Genomic DNA, 8,836 nt, shown 5'->3' with positions numbered 1-8,836 from the left:
TTTCTTAGGCAATTTTCTTTGCCCTTGGTCTTTACAAGTTCTGTCAAATATAAAACGCTTTAAGAACTCCAATTGGAAGAGTGTTGGCAGAACCATTTTGAAAGATTTTTGTATATTTCAGTAATTGTACATAATCTACTTTAATAGGAACCATCTCTACCTGCTGAAAGCTACAAAATTGGAGATAAAAACTTGTTATGGGTGTGTGTGTACCCACATTAGTGAGAGGTAGGATATTGACAGAACTTGTAAAGACCAAGGGCAAAGAAAATTGCCTAAGAAAATTTATAAACCCTTGTGTTCATGCATATATCTATTTTTCACCCATTTCAGATCTGTTATTTTCATCAAGGTGGGTAACTTGTAGATATCCATCTCCCAATACAAACCAGCAGCTCATCTGTAGTTTATAGTTTTAGAGAGTTACCATAGGTCACATTTATTCAAGAAAATAAAATAAAGTTAGTACAGCTCAATTAAACCTTTCTATAACAGAAGGATGAATGAAAGCAAATGATTAGAAATTGGATAGTTTCTCTATTTTCTGCAGTTTGATCTGTTTCATTAAATTAAAAAAAAAACTTGAAAAGGATTTGTGAAGTAGTTGTAATTGAAAATGAAGCCTTTAAATTAGACACTCTTTTAAATTACATGGAAGAGACAGACTCAATTGGCCAAGTACATGCTGTCAACCTATCATTAGAAATGTAATTTCTTTGTGATTTGGCAAGTGTCTAGATTAAACATCACCTTCTGAGTATCTTCAAAATATAAAAGGTGCCCAAAGCTAAAAAGATCTCTTTCTTTTCTGTGATTCTCAACCAGTTGGATGTTTCTCACTTGGCCAATCTACCTTCATAATTTGTGTGTTTGTGTGTCTCATTTATCCAGGTTAATTGTTTACATTGATCAGGGTAACTGCATAATTGCCAAATTGCTACTTTCTGTACTTCATAGAAACAATTTAAATGGTCTTTTGATGTTCCTTTTCAGGCTAATAAATATAATGTTCAATTCATTCATTCTCTCATTTTTATTTAACCTTTGCTTTCCCAAATGGATGATTATAGGATAATGGATCAAGAGCTCGAAGGCACCATAGATTTCATTTGGTTCAAAATATTGATAATATAGAGGAGAAAACTGAGACCCAGGCTAGTTATACGACTTTCCCAAGGTCTCACAATGAGTAATTAGAAAAGTCAGGATTTGAACTCTGCTTCTTTTTCAAATCCTATGTTCTTTTCACCACACCACCCTTCCTAATGGCATTTGATAAATACATGGCTTCCATATATTGTTGTTCATTCTTCATTTCAAAGATGATCAACAACATCATGAAGTGATGTCTTGACTTGCACATGAATTGTATGTAAGTGAGATAGAGTTGAACAAAACCTTCAGTCTCATTTTCTTTTCCACAGTCATCAAAATCCAGTGGGAAGAAAAAAATCAGGACAACTGGATATGGCCCCATATATAATGGATGACCTCGAGGTCTTCAAGATCTGGCCAAGCTCTACGTGCTTCACAGCAGCTGTTTCAACCATCTTCATGGCTATTAGAACAATTTGTTCTCATCAGCCCATTCTGCCAGAGGAAGTCTTCACATGACTGACATCCCCCTAACTCATATGTTTGAGGCTAAAGCTGAGATGGTTTAGCCCATTTATTCAGATGGTTTCACTGGGGTATGACCAATGCTCATTCTACAGCTTCTTGGAGTCACAGGTGACGGTTGAGAGGTAGACACCAAAGATGAATAAGCAGTCCTGAAAAGGGCTCAACAAGCCCTCACGGCAGAGATGTTAGTCCTTCTTGAACACTCATGCAGCCCATATAACTCTGAAGGTGAACAACATCGCTTACAGATTTTTGTGATTTTCTGAGAATCCTTCCAAGTATTTTATATTAATATGTTCAAATATTAGGATTTTCAGGAATAATCATAGTTTACAATTATGGAGCACTTTATAGTACATAAATATGTTGGCAAAGGTAAAGTGATAATGTACCTTTGAAGAAGAGGTTTGAGAGAACCCAAAAGGTCTAGATTTGAAATGATGAAATAATTGTGATCTTGGACAAGTATTTGACATCTGGGAATAGACAAAAAAAAGCACTTCTGTGGAGAATGTGCACTGCTTCCAAGTACCCACCTACCAATTTTGTTCCAGCACCTAAGGGATGTAGAACTTTTCAAATCTTTGATGCAATTCCAGTAAATCACAGTAGCATGTTTTCTTTCTCCATTCCTAAATAGCTAGATATTAAGAAATATTTTCAGTATTTTTGTGCTTATTATAAAGTTTTTATTTCTTTTGATTTCAATCTAAAAACATAACTTTATATAATCCAGACTTATTGTTCTAGGCTAACATCTTATATTCTTTTGATATTTCAGAAGTCTGAGAAAAGTGATAGAAGCTTATTTTTGTTACTGTAATATTCTTGGAAAGTCCTTCAGCCTACAGTAGCAGCAACTAGTACATAGGAGTATGTATTATGAAGTCCTTTCATCAATTACCCTGTGAGATAGGTTGTATAATTGTTATCATTTGGTAGATATTATTTGATAAGCATTTATTACAAAAGGTATAGTTAGGTACAGAGAATAGAGCATTGGGCTTGGTATCAGGAAGACTTATTCTTCATGGGTTCAAATCCAGCCTCAGTCATTACTAGGCATGTGACCCTAGGCAAGTAACTTAACCCTATTTGCTCCAATTCCTCACCTGTAAGATGAACTGGAGAAGGAAATAGCAAACCATTCTACTATCTCTGCCAAAAAAACTTCAAATAGGGTCATGAAGAGGTAGTCTTGGCTGAAAACAACTGAACAATTTATTCCATGACTACTATATACTAGGCATTATGTATGCAAAGATACAACTGAAGTGAAGCCTGACATCAAGGAACTTATATATATGTGTGTGTGCATACATATACATACACACGTATATATGTATATGTATATACACAAACACACATATATGTATGTGTATACACACACACATATATATACATACATATACACACACGCACACACACACACACACACACATATATATATATATATAAAACTTTAAGGCAATGGAGGAGAGGTAAAGACCCTACAACTTAGATAGTCAGAAAAGGCCTTATATGTAAAAAGTGGTCTTTCAATTGATCTTTCTGAGACTCAGAGAGGTAAAAGTCCTTACTCAGTCACATGGGTATAAAATGACTGAACTGGGACTTTAATCCAAGTCTTCTTATTCCAATTGCCATCATTAGGTGGTTGTTAGGTGTAGTGTAAAGAATACTGAAGTTGGATGAACAGTATCTGGGCTAAGTTCCAACTCTGCTGAATTCTGCCTCAGTGGCTTTAGACAATTCACCTTATATCTCTGGACATTGGTTTCCTTAACTGTAAAATGAAGGTGGGTAGACAAGTTGACTTCCAAGTTCTCTTTCATCCCTGAATCTCTGATCTCTCTCATAGACTGTAAATAAGATATCTTCCTAATAGAATGTAAGCTCATCCAGGGAAGAGTCTGTTTCCTTTTATTTCCCCTTGTATCACAATCACCTAGTTTAATACCTGTCATATTATATTTATCTAAAAATTTTCGTTTGCGATTGATATCTGCCAATCTATGATCTATGATAGCTAAAGTTTCTTCCATCTCTACATCAATAATCCAATGGTCCTGAGTGGGAGTTGGATAAACTGTGTGTGTGTGTGTGTGTGTGTGTGTGTGTGTGTTTTGTAACCCAGATTATATAAACCAAGGCTAGAGCATTTAGAATGAATCTCTACTAAATGGTGAGGAAAATGCTGATACATTGCTTCATGCCTATGGGAGGGGCAGAGTTGGCATGAGAGAGTTAGAAGACACATTCTTTTTCTTTAAGAGAAAATATGTGTGGTTCTAAATAAAATCTGGGACAAAAGAATCACTGTCTGTCTCTTTCTTCTTTCTCTTCTCTCTCCCTCATGTCTATCCCCTCTTTCTAACATAAAGAATCCAGCTTCTTTTCATGCCCCAATATTTTAATTAATTAGCCTATGAATCCATTTGCAGAACTTTTTTCACATATAAAATAGAATACATAGGATTACAAGAGGTACCAATTATATTAAAATATTATCATTATTTTTTCTAAAGTTTACAAATCCCAGGTTAAGGAATTTTAGTGTACACAGCCATACAAATTTTGAGGGGAGCCATAGAGCAATTGTTTTTGTTATTAAGTCATATCCAATGCTTTGTGACCCCATTTGGGGTTTTCTTCACAAAGAAAGAGTACTGTTTTATGGTTTCCTTCTCATAAGGAAACTGAGGCAAACAGGATTAAATTACTTGCCCAGGGTCACACAGCTACTAAGTGTCTGAGAGTGGATTTGAACTCAGATTTTCCTTCACACAAGGCTCAATGCTCTATCTAATAAGTCACCTGGCTGCCCCAATTGTTGCATCTTTTCCAATAGTAATACTGAAGTACCTGTTCCACTCAATCCCTCTAAGAGAGGTGGCACTCTGATCCTTTAATTCGTGAGCAGACATGAGGCACTCAGTAATGAAAGTACTATCTCATCCAATCAATGCCAGTCTAATGAGGAGAAACTGAAGAGCAGTCAGGCATCCAAAAAGTTTTCACCTCAGTTCAGGTGAAATGCCAGGTATTGAGGTGAAGTCATCTCCAGCTTTAAGGTTAATTGAGTGAATTCAGCTCAATTAGGAAAAGCAGGTGGTGATTACCTAATGAGACATTTATAAATGGTGCCCTTGAAGAAGTTACCAAGACTCATTGCCAGCAAGATGACACAGAAGAGACATGATGGAGAAAAGGATTCTGAAAGATTTTCTCTGTGTGACCTGTCATTACAATTCCTCCAAGTAATCTTTGAGTTGTCTTCTGGCTAATGACTTAAGTTGTCAATAAATACAGTCCTAAAGATGATTTTAACACTTTTACCAACTAATTCATTTAAGATGATAGGCATAGGGCTAGAAGGGATCCCAAAGGTCATCTAGTAAAATTCCATTTTACATATAAGGAAACTGAGGCCCACTAAAATAAAGTGGCTTAGCCAAGATCATATAAGTAGAAAGTACCAGAGGTGGGTTTTGAACCTGTGTCCACTGCCTCCAGAATTATGGTTGTGTCTTGTTTTACTGTATTATATAACCTCTACCATGATGGTGCCAAGGTATGTCTTAGAGCTAGAAAGTTACATTAAAAGGATTCACTTTTTTTCTTTTTATGATGAGGAAACTGAGGTATTAATTTGGTAAGAAAGCTGAAATTTATGTATCATTTTAATTTTAAAGGGTTCTTTCTTCATAATGGATTTAGAAGTAGTATACCCATTTTAGAGATAAGGAAGCAGAAGCTGAGAGGTTAAATAACTTGTCCAAAGCTAACTGCCAGAAAAATCTTGGTCAAAACATCAATCTCCTGCTTTTCATTTGGTTATACTCCACTGAATTGATTGTAGAGCAAAAAGTCAACCAGCCATTCTGAGATGGAAGGAAATAGTGTAAATTCCTGTTACCAGGACAGAAATCATAGCAGTTTGGCTTACTGAAATAAAAGGACTGAATAGAACTTCAGGATAGGACAGCCAGATGACACAGATGAGAAAGTGCCAGACACGGAGTCAGGAAGACTCATATTCCTGAGTTCAAATCAGGCCTCAAACACTTACTAGCTGTGTGACTTTGGGCAAGTTATTTAACCCTGTTTGCCTCAGTTTCCTCACCTGTCAAATGAGCTTGAGAAGGAAATGGCAAACCAACTCTGGTATCATTGCCCAGAAAACTCCAAAAGGGGTCACACAGAGTTGGATACAACTGAAACAACTGAACAACAATAGGTTTGAATACTGGCTTTGATTCCAGCTGTGTGATTCTGGGTAAGTTATCTTCTCTGATACTCAGTTTCCTCATCTATAAAATGGGGGAAATTGTATTTGTACTAATTCTGAATAGAGTTCTTGGGAAGGAAGCATTTTGCAAGCCACAAAGTCAGTCAGTCAAAAACATTTATTAAGCACACAAAGTCCTATAGAGATATGAGTTATTATTCTCTAAGAAGTCAAGACTGTTATTCCCATGTCTTTCTCTGAGCACAGAGTATCTAGCCTTCAAAATTCTAACCCCAACACCCTTTTTGGTGTATCTTTCTCCATAAATGATTTAATAGCAATTCAAGTGGTATAATTTCCAATAATTTTATATACTATAAAATTTAGGGAAAGTGTATGTAATCACTTCCTTAGACTTCTAAGGTTTGTGAATATTTGTAATTTTAAGCATATTACAGCATTTTGAAATATTTTAATTCATGAAATTCTGTTTCTAAAAGAAAGTGCAGGTAGTAAATTCTCACATTTACATTCCTACATGCTCTGAGATTAAGAGAATTATATTTATAGCTTTGCTAATAATTGAGAACCCCAACCATTTAAATATAATGAGGTAAAAACAGAGGATTAACCCTTGGAAATATATGAAAGATGGAGCTGCTTATGAAACAACTTCATGTGGCAAAATTTCAATTAGGGCAGAAGTGGCCATATTGTTTTTTCCTTACTGAGAATGATTTGGCAATAGTGAATAGGAATCTATGGTGTGCTGAACCTTATCAATATGACTTGTTTGCTGTGAGCTACACCTAGGACAATGCAACCAGGGATTTGTCCTAAGGCACTGAATTTTTGAGTATTTTTAGTAGTCATATTTTTGTAGCAATTTTGAAACAGCCAAGCTTTTCAACTCAAAAGTAAGAATACACACACACACACATATAATAGGAAACTATCAGATATTATTATTCCTTTTCCATCCCTCTATTGGTCTCCTCAGAAGTGACTTCTAGGTATTCCTCCTTCTCAACTGAATTTAATTTGATAGTGAATTCCATGCTGATTACCTACAGGATTGCGTTGCTTTCCATAGGCACCAAAATTGATAATTATGGCCTTCTCTGTTACTGAGCTCAAATGGTGGCATAGCTAATATAGGGCAGAATCATTAGGTAGGGGCATCTGTCCTTCTTCACAGCAGGCTGTTGAAAATGTCACCTTCATTTAGCCAAAAGTCTAGCTCAGTGCTCATTGGAAAGGAAAATTCTGTGACGGTGAATTAGAGAGCCATCTGGGCTCTATTTTTGTTGTAGGGAGAGGGTAGACCTGAGCGACCCAGATATTTACTGTCCAAAGACTTAACTTCAGGCCTCAACTTTCTTACCTATAAAATGAAGGGGGGTAGATTAGATAATATTCAAAGTCTCTTCCAGGTCAAGATTTTTGGTTTAACAATTTCATTTTATTTTATTTTTAGTGATTTTTTGTTTTAATATCCCCTTTTTTCCCCTTATCTGTCCAATGATTACATTTGTCAAATGTAATTTAAAATAACGAGGGGAGAAAACAGTACAGAAAAAGTAACATGGACCTTATCTGAAAGTATATCCAGAATTTCACACATGTAGTTCTGTCTCTGTGATGGTTTTCATTTGAGGCAGATTTCATTTCATATGAGGCAGATAGAATAAAGAATATCTGAGTTCAAATCCCATCTCAGAAACTTACTAGCTCTGTGACCTTGAAAAATTGCTTTACTTCTGCTTGCCTTAGTTTCTTCATCTGTAAAATAGGGATAATAGCACCAAGGTTGTTATGAGAAACAAATGAGGTAACAGTTATAAAATTCTTAGCACAGTCACCTGCATGAAGTAGAAACCATGTAAATGATATTGTTATAGTATTATTAAAATATTTTCTCAAGACAATCTATAAATATGTAAAAATTCTAGGCAAATAACTTTCCATACTGAGAAATAGCATAGCAGAGTGGATAGAGGACTTAGGAAAGCCTCTATTCTAGTTATGTCTTTGATACTTTGTGTGATCCTGGACAAGTCACTTTACCTTAAGACAATTATCTAAATCTGTAATTTACTAAGTAGATTTTGATCTGCTTTGGCAGAGGGGATTTCTTCATAAGGAATTTCCTATAATAATGAAGTCATAGGTTCAATTAAAAAAAAAACTTTGCATATTACATCTGACCACAGAAAATCATGACATCCCCATGAAAGAGGAGATAGATAGATAGATAGATACATATATAGATACATACATACATACAGATATTGAGAGGGAGAGAGAGTCAGAGAGAGAGAGACAGAGAGACAGAGACAGACACAGACACAGACACAGTCACAGAGACAGAGAGACAGAGAGACAGGGAGGGGGGAGGAGAGGGAGAGGGAGAAAGAGAGAGAGAGACAGGGACAGGGAGAGGGAGAGAGGTGAGTCAACCTGAGTTATGCGTTAAGGTGAGAAACTTGGTGAAATGGATAAAGGGACAACCCCAGAGTCAGGAAAACATGGATTCAAGTCCTATTTCCAACATTAGGAAGATGTTAAACCTTGGGCAAGTCACTTTAACTCTCACATTTAACAACTATTCCTCACCCCCCCCCAAGTGTACATAAAATTTCATTTTAATTTAATCTGCATTATTAACACTTTCTTAAGTCTAGGCAATCAAAAAAAACACAACAATCAAGCCTGAATTCCGTTTGCTCATGCTAAAAAATATTAATAACAGGCTCTTCCAAGAGAGTTTGCAGTGACTCCAGCACACACTTGACTGCTCCTCATGTTGAGAATCCTCTCCCTTCTCACCATGTCTCCCACCCTCCCTGATGGCCTTTAATATTAACCTCAAATCTCACCTTCAAGGCATTCCTATCCTTACTCCATCACATCATTTCAGTCATCACTCTCTTTCATTACCTTCCTTATACTCTGTTTAATTGCTTATATATCTGAATAATT

The sequence above is a fragment of the Petaurus breviceps genome, unplaced genomic scaffold, assembly GCF_028583685.1.
Source record: "Petaurus breviceps papuanus isolate PSGF00001 unplaced genomic scaffold, PetGlider_PUasm1.0 225, whole genome shotgun sequence".
Taxonomy (NCBI): domain Eukaryota; kingdom Metazoa; phylum Chordata; class Mammalia; order Diprotodontia; family Petauridae; genus Petaurus; species Petaurus breviceps.
This window is presented reverse-complemented; position numbering follows the sequence as displayed.